Below are 16,970 nucleotides of genomic sequence, written 5' to 3'. Positions count from 1 at the left end.
TGAGACATTCCCACTAGAAAGGACAAGCAGACTGAACAGCTACAGTGACAGAAGATACATCTTCATGATGAATCTGACCTATACTCAGAGCGGTAATTACTCTAAATACCAACAGAGAAGGAAAGAGTCTTCAAATCAAGTGTCAATGCTATCTCCTCTGTACACAGGGTAGATAGGGACAGGCAACTTAGACATAGGCTACCTAAAATGAGGGGGCAATAAAGGCACAAAGTGCCTGGCTTACAAGGTTTCAAGAGGGAATTTAGTGTAAGAGTATGGGGGGAAAGAAAGAGTCCCCACTGAATAGCTGTCATCTTGTCTAGATGAGTCTGGTGAAAAGAGATGGGGATAAGATGCGTAAGATTTAATAGGGAATAACTGTTATCATGACTAATCATGACTGTCACAATTGTAAAGGTAGAAATTTTGTAACAAAAAAAGAGGAGTAGTTAATCTTGCAGTCCAGAAACAGAGGACCCTAGGACCATCAAGAGAAGAACGCACAGGCAGAGTGAGGGAACTTATCCAAAGAAGCAGCAGCACCAGAGATGGAGAGGGGGAGCGGCTGAGGACTGTAGATTCATGGACTAAGAAGAGAAGGACTAAGAGCTGGTGGCCAAGAACAGTTTGCAGAATGTGCCCTTTGGAGATGTAAATTATTATATGTGCCTGAGTGGGGTTCTTTTGTTCGTTTTTTAAAAAGCTAAAGTGAATAGAGAGAAATACTGTTAACTGATGGTACATGGAGGAGAGTATAATCATTGTAATGAAACAAGTGTATGACTTGTTGAATGTAAAACTGATGATATGCCCTGTAAACTTTCACTCAATCCACAATAAAAGCCTTAAAAAAAAAAAAAAAAAGTTTGATAAATACAGAAAAGTGGAAAGAGTAAAATGCCATTTATTGTCCTGCTCTCCAAACGTAATGGCTGTTACCAGTTTGGTATTTTACTCCAGGCGTTTTATGTAACTCTTTTCAAAGAAGCACTTTGTGTGAATTCTTTCTACTGTTCCAGGTAAAAACAAGTACTAGACAAAGTAGAAACAAACATTCTTCCTACTATACCATAGTCACCTCTTTGGAGAGAATCAGGGACAGAAAGACAGAGGAAGGAGGAGCAGAAGAAAACAGGAGCATTTGAAAGGCCACACTGCCTTGCCCAAGGGTGTGGGTAGTACAGGCAAGCAGAAGCCATTAACTGAGAGAGGAAGTGATCTTTTTTTTTTTTTTTTTTTTCATCATTTTAGGACCTTTATTTGAGCTCCAAGTACCTACCCTGCAGTGACCTGGATGCTCATGTAAGTCATGTGGTGGGGTAGATGAGCGCTGAATTACTTACACCACCCAGGGACCACCCTAGTCTAGCTGCTGCTGCACATCATTGAATCACTTCTGACCAATAGCAATCCTGTAGAGGGTAACAGAGGCTGTATATCTTTATATGAGTGGGAAGCCTCATCTTTCCCCAGTGGAAAGGCTGGTAGATTTGAACTGCTGACCTTGCAGTTAGCAGTCCAATGCGTAGCTCTACCAAGGGCCCCTTCCCAGTCTGGCTACTAGGGGGAAAATACATCAGGAGTAGACAATGTAACAGAGGAGTTGGAGACTGGAAGACAGGAGTACTAATATATCATTCAAGGTGAGAGGAGATGGTAGCAGGAACAAAAGTTGTGGGTGATTCTAGATATGGAGGGACTTGGCTGAATTCTAAAGAGATTGTGATTGTTATTGTTGTCAAGTGCTCCAAGTTGGTACCGACTCATATGGATCCTGTATAAGGTTTTCAAGCAGCAGCTGGCAAGCTTTAACCGCTAAACTTATGGTTCAAACTGACCTTGTAGTCCAACACATTAACATTAGGACTCCAATAGGGGATAAGAATGGCTCCCAGGTTGAAGGTTGGAAAATCCTTGACTAAAAATTCTGCACTGGTTCAAGTTCAAATCCTACAAAGGTTCGACTTTCTTAGCTTGGCAAGAAGCTGGTCAATGACATCAGTGCAAGCTTCCATCTCGTCATACGGTCTCTCTCACCCAACTTGTACATGAGGCATACTGGGAAGTTGGCAAGTCCCCAAGCATACATTCACTTTGCCACATGTCCTTCTTCCCCCATCAAGGCTTACTGTCTGTCTTCCAAGGCCCAGCTCCATGCCACATTCTCTAAGAAGGCTCCACTGGCCTTCCCTACTTTCCTCGACTCATTGAGGACTTCTCTTTGCTTCCCTGTTTGCTGAAACACTGTTAACATTCTGTAATTTCCTTTTTGTGACAAGGTCTCATTTTACTCAACAAGTAAATGCTCCTTGAAAGCAACTACCACAACCTTCTTGGAAGTGCTAGAATGATTTACCCAGAAGATTTATGAAATTAAGGAGAATCAGGCAGGAATGGGGAGTCCTCGTGTGATGGTGTAGGTTAGTGCATCAGACTGCAAAGCCGTTTGAACTGCAAGGTCAGCGGTTCAAGCTCACCAGCTGCTCTTCAGAAACCTTATACAGGGTCGTTATGGGTCAGAATCCACTGACAGCACTTAACAACAGGCAGGAATGGAGGATTCAGATGTGTAAACAGCATCAAGCTGTGAGAAGTTACTGAAACTAAGAAGTATCCTCAGGTCAGTTTAGCAATAAACGCTTCTGGGGCCTACAACAGAGGTGTATTACAGTTTCTTAGGATTGTGATGGCCTTTACCAATAAGCAGAGACTCACTCAGGCAACTACACTCTGAATACTATGTTGTTGTTTCTAAGTACTGCCGACTTGGTCCCAACTCATAGCCACTCTGTGGGGTATAAGGTCTTTGGGGGATGTTCTTGGAGTCAGGACTCAACCCCATGGTTTAGAAAATCTTACGGGCTTCATGACACACTCTGAGGTCCTGAGACATCTCTGCTATGCCCGTGGTTGATTGGAATAAGAACCAGCTCTCCTTTAACTCTTGCTGAGCCTGTCCTGACCTCCAGGGCCCTGCTGTGTCCACAGGGCAGCCAGAGTTCCCATAATACAGTCACAAAGCAGCTTGCTTTAACTGCAGTAGACGGAAGAGATGAGAACTAGAGCTACCATGAGGAAATGCACTGAGGGCATTCCTGGCCTAAGCAGAAGACTAGTATTCTGATGTCATCTCGAGCAGCGGCCCTTGCAGACCAAGGTGTATCTTTGTTCTCCCCAGATTGCATTTCTGGTTGGAGAAATGAAGGATTCACTGGGAGAAAAGAGAAGCTTCCACAAGATCTTCTCTGAGACACAAAAGAATGGGCATATTTGAAAGCCTTATTCTGAAGAGTAAATTCATTCTAGATAAGAAGTCCAAAGGAAGGTTCTAGTTACTCCACCTTTGGATGTCTAAGGAACAATGTACCCTGTATATTTTGTCCCCCATCTCCATAGCAACCCTGGCCAGAACTCCTCACTCTACATGTGGAGCTTCTGGTTTTGAGAAGGAAAATGAGTAGTTGGTGGAGAAATTCAGAGAAACGAGCAAAGGGGAGGAGGAGGTGTTATAGTGGAGAAAAGGAATTATGACCACAAAAAGAAGTTCCAATTACTGATATACTTACTCATTAACTCAAGTTTTTCATGAGTCCCTAATATTAGAAGTGACAGAGACAAAAATGCCCTTAGACGGTTTCCAACCAAACTCCATGATATTTGAGAGAAAGTAGAAAAACATTGTGACTAGGGTCCCAATAACACACCAGTTGGAGTCTTAGTGTGGCGCTGTGGGTTAATGTGTTAGACTGCAAAGCCATTTGAACTGCAAGGTTGGTGGTTCAAACTCACCAGTTACTCCTTGGAAACCCTATACAGGGTCACTATGGGTCAGAATCAACTCAACAGCACTTAACAACAACAACAAGGGTTCCAGTGCATACGTGCATGGGTTTGTTTCATATAATTCAAACAATGGATGCCTGCAGACCAGTTTTCTCAGTAATGCACTCATCTTATTCTAAGGTTTTCTAGGAGATCTGTTGGTCCAGTTAAATTCAAGGCAGACAGGTCACCTCAGAAGGTTATGGTGACAGTTTTTAATGTTTGATTTTGGGGAGGGGGATTCCAAAGAGGACATCTTGATAGATTTTTTTTTTCTCAAAGGACACAGGGCGATCCAAAGGTTTATAATTAAGACCAAGTTTTAAGAAAACAGAAAACTGCAATAGTGAGAAAAAATCCAGGAAAGTTGTGCTGAGGAATTTTTCTTTCTTTCTTTTTTTTTTTTTTCATCAAAACAATGCACTGCTCATTCTTTGGGGGCAGCAAGGGCTGTCGTACAAGAATTTCCTTGGGAAATTTTACTCCATACACCCTACAACCCTGATCTTGCCCTTCAGACTAATTTTTCCCAAAACTCAAAGAATATTTACAAGGAACATGATTTGAGTCCCTCAAGGATGCCTATGCTGTTTTGTCATGGTATAAATCGAAGAGCATAGAATTCTTTGGGGCAATGTTGTTGATGTTAAGCGCTGTCTAGTCAGTTCCAACTCATAATTCTGTATAGGGTTTCTGAGGAGCTGTTGGTGGGTTTGAACCATCGACCTGTGGTTAGCAGTCCAGTGCTTACCCAACAGCATCAGGATTTTGGGGGGCAAGGTTAGAGAGGAGAAACATCACCTTCAGAAGTGTATAGACCTGGATGGAGGGCATGTTGAGAAACAGTATCTTCACACTTTGATATTTTAGCTTAATAAAGGTTTCTGTGATTTTGTAGCAGTATTTTTTGACACATACTTGTATAAAAGTGGGGGAAAGTCATTGTAGGCACTTGCAACAAAGAGTTTCTAACTCAACTTGAAAAGATCAGGGAAGGTGGCATTTTGAGTATTGAAGAATTAGTAGAATTTTTATATGAAAAGGCAGAGAGAATGGTATTAAGAGATTAGAAGGAAGGAGAATGTGAAGGAAATTATAAGCAACAAGAGATTGGAGTTTAAAAGCAGTAGGAGCCCAGCTGGGGCACTGCCGAATAAAGCACTAGATCTCAAAGCCGGTTTGATTTGCAAGGTTGGTGGTTCACACTCAAAAGCCACTCCTTGGAAATCCTATACAAGGCCGCTATGAGTTGGGACCCACTCAACTGCACTCAACAGGAATAGACAGGAGTCCTGGTTTGACGCTGCAGGACAAGCACTGGACCACAAGGTCAGTTTGAATCGCAAGGTCAGCGATTCAAACTTACCAGCCGCTTCTCGGAAGCCCTATACAGGGTTTCTATGCATCAGAACCAACTTGACGGCACTTAACTACAACAGGAATCGGCAAGGCCACAGAGACCTTGGAACACCTTTAGGATCTTCTCAGCAAGTGTAGTCAAATAAGACACAAGAGACAGTTATTGCCCAAGTTAGAATTTAAGAAGCAAGAATGATTAGGTATTGCCTAAGGTAGAAGTACCTTTGGGGCACCAGTGGGTGAGAAGGAAGGAGACTGTAGTGGTTAATACACTGGATGAATGTCCTGACGCTAACTCTGGAGATTTAGGAGTCAGGTAACCTCTTACAGACCGCGGACTGCGTTCTCCTCCCCTGGAGTTGTCAGTGTAGGTGAGGTGGACCCTTCCTCATAAACTACATGGCGCTCAGTCATCCAAACTTGGAGGGAGGACAGGAAATGGCAGCGACTGAAACACACCTGAATTCCCAGCCCTGTGAGCCCTGTCCCCCAAGGTAAAATTGCATTTGCCTAATTTACAGGAGGTCTGGTGGCATAGTAGTTACGAATCGGGCTGTGAACCGCAAGGTCAGCAGTGCAAAACTACCTGCTGTTCTGCAGGAGAAAGATGAGGCTTTCTGCTCCTGTAAAGATTTCCAGCCTTGGAAACCCTGTACAGGGTCGCTATGAGACGGAACCGACTCCTTGGCACATAACAACAACAACAACAATTTACCAGTGAGGAACCTGAGGCTCAAGGAAGTTAAATAATCTGGCCCAGGCCTTACAACCTGAAGGAAGTAGAGGTCAATTTCAAAATCAGAGGCTCATGCCAAAGGTTAATATTTTCTCCACATGCCGTATGCCTTCTGACCAGAGCCAGGGAAGTGAGTCCACTTTCAGCTCAGCCACATTACCTGGTGATCTTGTGCAAATCACTCAACTTTTCTAAGCCTCAGTTCATGCATCTGTTAAAAATTTTTTAAAAAATAAAGGATAATGATGTCCACTTCAAAGGCCTGTTCTGTTAAAAATACAGAGGAAAGACCCAGAAAGTCTATCATAGAATCTGTCACATAATAGAGACTCTGTTAAATTTAGTGCATAATCTTTGTGACTTTCTGCTTTAGATCTTTTCAATATCTCTTTTGAAAAAGAGGGTGTGAGGAGCAGGGTGGAGCGAACAGTCCTCTCTTCACCCTCCTCCTACCACTCTGACTGGTACACTACAGGGGCCAGTCTGCATGACTAGTAGAAGCAGGGGCTTCTGGAATAGATCTCATTTTCTAGGTGGAGAGCTGGAAACTTAGGATAGAGTAAGATAGTTGCTAAGTGTCACATTGTCAATGAAAACAAAGCCGGGACCACATTCTATGTGACACAGCTCATTCCATGTGCACACTCTATATGATCCACCCCCATGCGAATCTTAATTGCATGGGAATGGTCCAATCAGATAAGTTACCTTCCCTCAGAGAGCATGGGAATGGTCCAATCAGATAAGTTACCTTCCCTCAGAGAGCTTACATGTTAGTGAGTGGGAAGGGAAACAAACATTAATTTAAAAACTTCTGAGATAGAAACACTGGAAGAGAAGAGACCTTTAGTTGAGAGGGTCAGGTGAACGAATATACAAAAATGAGAAGAAATAACGAATGCATTCAATGCACAGCACAGAGAGAAAAGGAAAGCTGCTTCGTTGTAACCAAAAAGGATGATGGAGATGCAAAAGCAGCTAGAATTGCAGGTTTGTTGTTGTTAAGTGCCCTTGAGTCGGTTCCGACCCATAGCGACCCTGTACAGGGTTTCTGAGGGTGTAAATCTTTACGGGAGTAGAAAGCCTCATCTTTCTCCCGCAGAGCTGCTGGTAGTTTCGAACCGCTGACCTTAAGGTTCGCAGCCCAATTCGTAACCACTACGCCACCAGAGCTCTTGACAACTAAGGATGTCTCCATCTGAGGCCTTTTATATTTGGTATGGTCACTTTGTTCTAGCTCAGGTTTAGGCTCCTCCTCGTGATTTTAGTTGTTCCTTGAGCCCATAGGTAGAAACCTGTTTGTTAATTACTCCATTTTGTTGGATATCTCCTGTCATGGATTGAACGGTGTTCCCCAAAATTATGTGACAACTTGACTGGGGACGATTCACAGTGATTTGGCAGCTATGTAATGATCCTCCATGAAGTGGTATTCGGATGTGATCAAACAATCAACTGTAACAGGATTAAGGATGGGGTGCAACCCCCTTAATGCAAACACAACACTGATCCTACGTAAGGAGAGTGTCCCTGGGGTATAGCTACAAAACCTGTTAGTTTACCAAAGAGATGAAAGCAAGAAGAGAGAGAGGAACTTACTATTACCAGGAAAGAGTGCCCTTTGGACCCAGGTCCCTGTGCTGGGAACCTCCTAGATCCAGGGGAAGATTGATGTCAAGAGCTTAGAATGGCCTTTAAGGAATGCCAGGGATATAGATGCTGAAAGGAAATATGGACCTTCCTCTTAAACTGTGTACCACAGACAGAAAACCTTCCCCAGGAGCCGGTGCTGTGAATTCAGGCTTCTCCTTCCTAAACTTTGACAGACTAAGTTTCTGTTTGTTACAGCCATCCACTTGTAATACTTTGATGCTTTAGCAGCACTAGATCACTAAGACATTTCCTAAAATTTTCTCAAGTGCTATTGATTTTTTTTTTTTTTTCCTGGTGTGGTGCTGTAGGATCAGCACTGGAACATGAGCCACAAGGTCAGCAGTTCAAACCCACCAGCTGCTCCTTGGAAACCCTATACAGGGTCTCCATGAGTCAGATAGTGTAGTAGTTACTATTGGGCTGCTAATCTCAGAGTCAGCAGTTTGAAACTATCAGCAGTTCCACAAAAGAAGGATGAGGCTTCTGCTCCCGTCAAAATTTACAGCCTCAGAAACCCTATGTAGGGTCGCTATGAGTCAGAACCAACTCCATGGCACACAACTACCACCATGAATCAGAACCAACTCAATGGCACTTAACAACAACATGTTTTTATATTGTGGTGCTGTCAGATAAGCACTGGACCACAAGGTTGATTTGAACCAAAAGGTTCAAACCCACCAGCCACTCTTTGGAAACCCTATACAGGGTCACTATAAGTCAGAACCGACTCGCCAACAATTGCATGTTTATATCATTCTATGTATTTAGACCAGCACTGTCTAATAGAAACTGCTTTTCTGTCAGTTTGTCATACTGTGGTGGCTTGTGTATTGCTGTGAGGCTGGAAGCTATGCCAGCAATAGTTTAAATACCAGCAGGGTCACCCGTAGTGGACAGACTTACACAAACTAGAAACAAGGCAAGGCAGACAACTTCTGAATGGTTAGTTACTGAAACCCTTATGAATTGTTGTTGTTGTTAAGTGCCGTTGAGTCAATTCTGACCCATACTGACCCCATATTGGGTTTCCAGGGTGCAGCTGATGAGCTTGAACCACCGAACTTACAGTTCAAACGAATTTGCAGTCTGATGCATTAGCCCACAATGCTACACTAGGACTCCTTATGAAGAGCAGCAGAATGCTCTATGATATAGAGCTGAAAGATAACCCTCTAAAGTTGGAAAGCACTCAAAATACAACTGTCTCCTCAAGGTACAGTTTACCTTAGTCATGTGGATGGAGCAAAGTACTCAATGACTTCATTTTCTGATGGTGCAAAACTCAAAAAGGAAAGAAACAGCTGCAAATATCCATTACTAATCGGAACATGAAATGTACAAAGGCTAAATCTAGGAAAACTGGAAGTCATCAACAGTTAAATGGAACACATGAAGAGCAATACTCTAGGCATTTGTTGTTGTTGTTAAGTGCCTTTGAGTCAGTTCTGACCCAGAGTGACTTTGTATAGGGTTTTCAAGGAGCAGCTGGTGAGCTTGAACCACCAACCTTAGGGTTCAAACTGACTGCAGTCCAGCGCATCCACCCACAGTGCCACACCAGGACTCCTAGGCATTAATGAACAGACATGGTTTTGGCTACTTCAAACTAGACAATTGCATGGTTTACTATGCCGGGAACAACAAACTGAAAAGGAATGGCTTCACATGCAATGTCAAAAAGCATATTTTAAAATCTATCTTGAAGTACAATGATGTTTGTGATAGGATAATATCTATATACCAGCAACAAAGATCAGTTAATATCACTATTATTCAAACTTACCCACCAGTCACTATAACCAGTGATGCTGAAATTGAAGAATTTTGCCAACTTCTTCCATCTCAAATTGACCAAACATGCAATCAAAATGCATTGATAATTATGGTGATTTATAATTACTGGTGATTGGAAAACAAAGGTTGGAAACAAAGAGGAAGGACCAGTCATTGGAAAATATGGCCTTAGTGATAGAAACAATGCTGGCAATCATATGATAGAATTTTGCAAGACCAGTGACTTCTTCATTGCAAATACCTTTTTTAAGCATAAAGGCAACTATACACATGGACCTCGTCAGATGGAATACAAACAAATCAAATTGACTACATCTGTGGGAAAAGAAAAGGAATCAAATTATTACATCTGTGGGAAGAGGTGGTGGAGAAGCTCAATACCATCAGTAAACAGTAAGTTCAGGGTCCAACTGTGGAACAGAGACCATTAATTGCTCAAATTCAAGTTCAGGCCGAAGATGAAGAAAATTCAAACAAGTCCATGGGAGCCAATATATAACCTTGAATATGTCCCACCTGAATTTAGAGACTATCTCAAGAACAGATGTAATGCATTCGACACTAATGGCTAAAACTCAGAAGAGTTGTGGGATGACATCAAGAAAAACATACATGAAGGCAACAAAAGGTCATTAAAAAGACAGGAAAGAAAGAAAAGACCAAAATGGATGTCAGAAGACACTCTAAAACTTGCTCTTTAGTGTAGAGAAATTAGAGTAACTGAGAGAAATAAGGAAGTCAAAGAGCTGAACAGAAAAATTCAAAGGGCAGTTCAAGAAGACAAAATTAAGTGTTATCATGAAATGTGCAAAAACCCAGAGTTAGAAAACCAAAAGAGAAGAGAAAGCTCAGTATTTCTCAAGCATGAAGAAAAGTCTTAACTTGCAGTACTGAAGAGTACTATGAAGAAAATATTGACTGTATCAAAAAGAATTGTTCGATACTCAGCCATTTCAACAGGAAGCACAGGATCAAGAATCAATGGTACCGAAAGAAGAAGTCCAAGTTGCACTGAAGTCATTGGAGAAACACAAGTCTCCAGAAATCAATAGAATACAAATTGAAATCTTTCAACAAACTGATGAAATATTGGAGGTCCTCATTCATCTCTGACAAGAAATCTAGTCAAAGGATTGGAGGAGATCCATGTTTGTACCTACTGCAAAGAAAGATGAATCAACAGAATGCAAAAAACCATCAAACAATATCATTAATATCACATGCAAGTAACATTTTGCTGAAGATCATTTTTAAAATGGTTGCAGCAGTACATAAACAGAGAGTTGACAGAAATTCAAATCAGATTAAGAACAGGACGTGGAACTAGGGATATCATTGCTGATGTCAGACAGATCTTGGCTAAAAGCAGAGAATAGCAGAAAGATGTGTGTTTGTGCTTTATTGTCTATGCAAAGACACTTGATTGTGTGGATCATCACAAACTATGGATAAAACTGTGAAGACTGGGTATTCTAACAATTGTGCTCATGAAGAACCTGTACATAAACCAAAAGGCAGTCATTTGAACAGAACAAGAGGATACTGAAGGGTTTTAAATCAAGAAAAGTGTGTGCCAGGGTAGTATCCTTTCACCATACTTACTCAATCTGGATGCTAGGCAAATAATCGAGGAACTGAATTTTATGAAGAAGAACATGGCATCGTAGTAAAGAAAGACTCACTAACAACCTGGGATATGTAAATGATACAACCTTGCTTGCTGGAAGTGAAAAGAACTTGAAGCTCCTATTGATGAAGAAGCTCTGGTAGTGTGGTGGTTATGAACTGGGCTGCTAATCTCAGGGTCAGCTGTTCAAAACTACCAGCTGTTTTATGGGAGAAAGATGAGGCTCTATGCTCCGGTGAAAGCCCCGGAAACCCTGTACAGGCTCACTATGAGTCAGAACCGACTCCACAGCACCTAACAACAACATCTTTTATAATAAGCTGAGGAGATTTCAGGGCTTTTCAAGAAAAAAAAAAAAAGTATGACCACAAGATGGCAGTGCACAGCAAGCTGTATGTTGGTGCCAACACGTGGGGAGTCCTTAGCATTAGACAGTTGTTGTTGTTATTAAGTGCCTTCAAATCAGTTCTGACCCAGCGTCAGACAGTAGGAGACCTCTGAATGGCATGGGGTGGGAGGGGGGGCACCAGAAGGGGAAGAAGACAAGGGAGTTCCTGAGTCCTTCAACAGCAAAGTGAAGGGTCTCTGAGCCACCGAGTTCTAAAGAGCAGCAACATCTTGGAATCTTTGTAACCATAAAGTTAAAAACCAATTGCTATAAAGGAAAATCCCACTCATAGCAACCCCATATGTTGCAGAGTAGAACTGCACTTCATAGGATTTTCTAGGTTGTCACTTCTCAATAAGTACTCAAGTACTTATTAGATTGCACCATCAAGGGGACACTATACAATACTTGTTGTTAATTGTCACTGAGTTGTTTCTGACTCACTGCACTTCCGAGGAGCAGCTGGTGAGTTGGAACCACCAGCTTTGTGGTCCAGTGCTTATCCTACAGCGCCACACTGGGACTTCATTATACACTATACGGTTTATCTTATCTGTAGCTAGTGGTTGTTGGTCACAGTTTCCTGGAATCTACTAAGCAGGCTTTAAACAGTGTTTAAGAATCTATACTTGTGAGGGACCTACTAACACCAAGAAAGAGAGCCAGGAGTGGACTGCAGACTTGGAAGCTGGGTTCCTGCACCGTGAAGCTCCTAGATCCAGGGGCAGAATGATGCCAAGACGCGGGGAGATCTCCAAGGAATGCTGGGTCCAGAGATGCTGAAAGGAGACAAGGACCATTCCCCAGGACTGAAAGGAAACCGTCCCCTAGAGCTGGCACTCTGAATTTGGGATTCTGCCTCCTAGACTGTGAGAAAATAAATTTCTGTTTGTTACAGAGAAAAAAGAGGAATAAATCTGTGCTCATTTTAAAGCAATTGAATGGATAAAAATTTGAGTTTGGTAAGAGCAAGCTTTTTCTAATGGGTCCCAGTCTACTGAGCAGAAATAAACAGTCTGGAGCCAGTGCACAGAGGCCATTTGGGGGTCATTTATATAACATGAGTGAGTCTGTTCCTATTGTCTGTTGTTTGTACTGGTTCTAAGTTTATTTGGCCTTGTCCTATCATAACGGTTGTTTTTATTAAGTGATGTCGAGTCGTTCTGACTCATAGCAACTTTGCATAGTGTTTCTGAGGCTATATATTTTTGCACCAGCAGAAAGCCTCTTCTTCCTCCTTCAGACTGACTGGTGGACTGGAACCTGCGATCTTGTGGTTCGCAGTCCAGTGCTTATCCCACAGAGCCCCCCGTGCTTCAGTCCCCTCATATAGGTGGTTGTATTTAATTGTGTGCTTATCATTACACTTTTACAATTATTTCTAGAAAAAAATGAGGTCAAATATGATGTCATTTTCCTTTAGAGATTGATTTTCTTTACATTCTAGTAGTTTTAGGGGCCCTTGCAATCCAGCGTTGTTGTTGTTGTTGTTGTTGTTGTTGTTGTTGTTAGTTGCCAATGAGTCACTTCCAACTCACAGCGACGCTACGTATAAGAGACTAAAACACTGCCTCGTCCTGCGCCGTCCTTGTCATTGTTACGTTTAAGTCCACTGTTACAACTCCTTTGCCAATCTCGTTGGGGTCTTCCTCTTGACCCTCTACTTTATACCAAGACTGATGTCATTTTGGAAGGACTAGTTCTTCCTGATAACATGTCTAAAGTAAGACAGATGAAGCCTCACTATTTTTGCTCTAATGGGCATTCTGGCTGTATTTCTTCTAAGACAAATCTGTTTAAAGTCCATAGGTACTTTCAATATTCTACAGCACCATAATTGAGATGCTCCAATCTTTCTCTGGTCTTCCTTATTCATTATCCAGCTTTCACATGCATATGAGGCACTTAAAAAATACCATAGTCAGGTGCAACTTAGTCATCAAAGTGACATCTTTGCTATTTAACATTTTAAAGAGGTTTGGCAGTGCACTATATCATTTGATTTCTTGACTGTTGCTTCCAGAGTGTTCATGATTGTTGTTGTTAAGTGCTGTCAAGTTAGTTCCAATCCGTGGTAACCCTGTATATGTTTCCAAAGAGCGGCTGGTGAGCTTGAACTACCGACCTTGCAGTCCAGCACATTAGCCTGCAACAGCACACCAGGGCTCTTATTATAGAGCCAAGTAAAATGAAATATTTGACAGCTTCAATCTTTTCTCCAACTATCATGATGTTTTTTTATTGGTTCAGTTGTGAGGATTTCTGTCACCTTTACATTGAGTTGTAACCCATATGTAAGGCAATAATCTTTTATCTTTATGAGTATGTTATTCAACTCCTTTTCATTGTCAATAAGCAAAGTTGTGTCATCTGCATATCACAGGTTGTTAATGAACTTTTTCCTCCAGTCTGCTTCCATGTTCTTTTGCACATAGCCCAATTTTTTGTATTATTTGCTTAGCATACAGATTGAATAAGTAAGGTGAAAGGATACATCTCTGAAGCACACGTTTTCTGATTTTAAACCACTCACTATCCCCTTGTTTTGTTTGAACAACTACCTCTTGGTCTATGTATAGATTTTCCATGAGCACAAGTAAATATTCTTGAATACCCATTATTCACAATGTTATACATAGTTTGCTATGATCCACATAGTCAAATGCCTTTGCATAGTCATAAAGCACAAGTAATACTGGATTGTTATTATTGATACAGTGAGGAGCTTTCCTCAGGTTGGAAAGCACTCATGATATGACTGGGGAAGAGCTGCCTCCTCAAAGTACTGTCTACCTTAATGGCATGGGTGGAGCAAAGCTTTCAGGATCTTCATTCGCTGAGGGGGCATGACTCCTAAGGAGAAGAAACAGTTGCAAACATTTATTAATAACTGGATGGTAGACTGTATGACTACGAATCTAAGAAAACTGTTGCTGTTCTTGTTGTTAGGTGTCATGGAGTCGGTTCTGACTCCTAACAATCCTTATGAACAACAGAACAAAACACTGCAAGTCTTGTGCCATCCTCACAATTATTGTTAGACTTGAGCCCATTGCTGCTGCCACTGTGCCAATCCATCCTGTTGAGGGTCTTCCTCTTTTTCACTGACCCTCCAATTTACCAACCATGATGTCCTCTTCTAGGGACTGGTCCCTCCTGATAATATGTCCAAAGTATGAAAGACAGAGTCCTAGTTTCTAAGGATCATTTAGGCTGTACTTCCTCCAACACAGATTTGTTTGTTCTTCTGGCATTCCATAGAACTTTGCAGCAGATTTTCTTAGCACAATACATTGTTTGCTTTCCTTGCTGTTATTTCCTGGAAGTTCTCAAAAATGAAATGGAATGCATAAAGATAGATATTCTAAGTGAGCTTAAATGGATAGGTATCAAGCATTTTGAATCATACGATTATATGGTCTACTATGGTAAGAATAACAAAAAGAATGGTGTCGTATTCATTGTCAAAAAGAGTATTTCAAGACATCTTGAAGTACAATGCTGTCTGTGATAGGATAATATCTATATGCCTACAAGAAAGATTAGTTAATACAACAGTTATTCAAATTTGTACACCAATCACCAAAGCTAATGTTGAATAAATTGAAGAATCCTACCAACTTCTTCAGTCTGAAATTGATCAAATACGAAACCAAGATGCATTGATATTGCATCTGGAATTTGAAAGTTGGAAATAAAAAGGGAGTATCAGTAGTTAGAACATACTGCCCTTATGATAGAAACAAAGCTGGAGATAACATGATAGAATCTTTCAAGACCAATGACTTATTGATTGCAAATACCTTTATTCAACAACATAAACAGCAACTGTACAACTGGACCTCACCAGATAGAATACACAGGACTCAAATGAACTATACCCATAGGAAGAAATGATGGAGAAATTCAGTCTCATCTGCCAAAATAAGGCCAGGGGCTAACTGTGGAACAGACCATCAATTGTTTACAGGAAAGTTCAGGCTAAACCTGAAGAAAATGAAATACACACCCAAAAGAGTCAAAATATGACCTTAAATATGTTCCACTTGAAATTAGAGACTATCTCAGTAAAATTTAATATATTGAACACTAGTGACTGAAGACCAGATGAGTTGTGGAATGCTATCAAGAACATCATAAACGAGGAAAACAAAATGTCATTCAAGAGATTGAAAAGACCAACGTGAATCTCTGCAAAAACTCTGGAACTTGGTCTTGGATGCAGAAAAGCTAAAGTGAATGGAAGAAATGAGGAAGTCAAAGACCTGAACAGAAAATTTCAAAGAGCAGCTAAAGAATACAAAGTCAAGTATTATAATGAAATGTGCAAAGACATGGACTTAGAAAACCAAAGGGAAGAACTTGCTCAGCTTTTCTCAAGCTGAAAGAACTGAAGTAAATATTTAAGCCTCAAACTTGCAGTATTGAAGGATTCTATAGACAGAATGGAGTCCTGGTATGGCACCGCAGAATAATGTAATAGACCGCAAGGTCAGGTTGAACTGCAAAGTTGGCAGTTCAAACTCACAAGCTGCTCCTTGGGAACCCTACACAGGGTCACTATAAGTTGGAACCTAGTTATAGCACTGAACAACAGCAACAACATGGACAAAATATTGAATGTTCAACCCCACAACCCATTCCTTGGAAACCCCACAAAGGGTCACAAAGAGTAAGAACCATCTCAACAGCAACAACAACATGGGCAAAATATTGACTGATTCAGGAAGTAACAGAAAAGATGTAAGGAATACACACATTCATTGCACCAAAAAGAATTAGTTAATGTTCAACCATTTACAGGAGGTAGCTTATGATCAAGAACCAATGGTATTGGAGGAAGAAGTCCAATCCAGTATTACCTCAATCTAATAATAATGTTTCAGATTCTCTGGACTACTCAGATGGCTTGAAATCAGGCTGCAGGTCCTGTATTGGTTACTGCTAGTTTTTCTTCACTCCTTTGTTGTTGTTATGTGCCTCCAAGTCACATCCAACTCATAGTGACCGTGTATAGGGTTTCCAAGGAGCAGCTGGTGAGCTTGAACTGCTGACTTTGCAGTTCAAACTGACTTGGCAGTCCAACGCATTAACCCACAACACCACACTAGGACTTCTTAACATCATTGTTGTTGTTGTTAGGTGCCACCAAGTCGGTATTGACTCATAGCGACCTTATACACAGCACACAAAATACTGCTGATACTGGGCCAACCTCACTATTGTTGCCATGCTTGAGTCCATTGATGCTACCAGTTGACCAATCCATCTCTCTGGGGGTCTTCCTCTTTTTCTCTGACCCTCCACCTTACCAAACATGATATCCCCCTCCATTAGTCATCAGAAAAATGCAAGGAAAAACCCCAATGAGTTACCACCTCGCACACTGTAAAAAGGAAGCAGTTGCCCTTGCATTAGCACTGATTCGTGGTGTGCCTATGTATAAGAGTAGAACTTTGTTCTATAGGTTTCTCAATGGCTGATTTTTCAGTGTCCATCACACTACAATGGTGATCTGGTTTTTTTAAATCAGATGATAACAAGTATTAGTGATGAGGAAGTGGAGAAATTACACCCCTCAGACACTA

Source organism: Chrysochloris asiatica, unplaced genomic scaffold, assembly GCF_000296735.1.
Source record: "Chrysochloris asiatica unplaced genomic scaffold, ChrAsi1.0 scaffold00164, whole genome shotgun sequence".
NCBI classification, from domain to species: Eukaryota; Metazoa; Chordata; class Mammalia; order Afrosoricida; family Chrysochloridae; genus Chrysochloris; species Chrysochloris asiatica.
The sequence above is the reverse complement of the archived record's forward strand: the minus strand, read 5'-3'. Positions refer to the sequence as shown.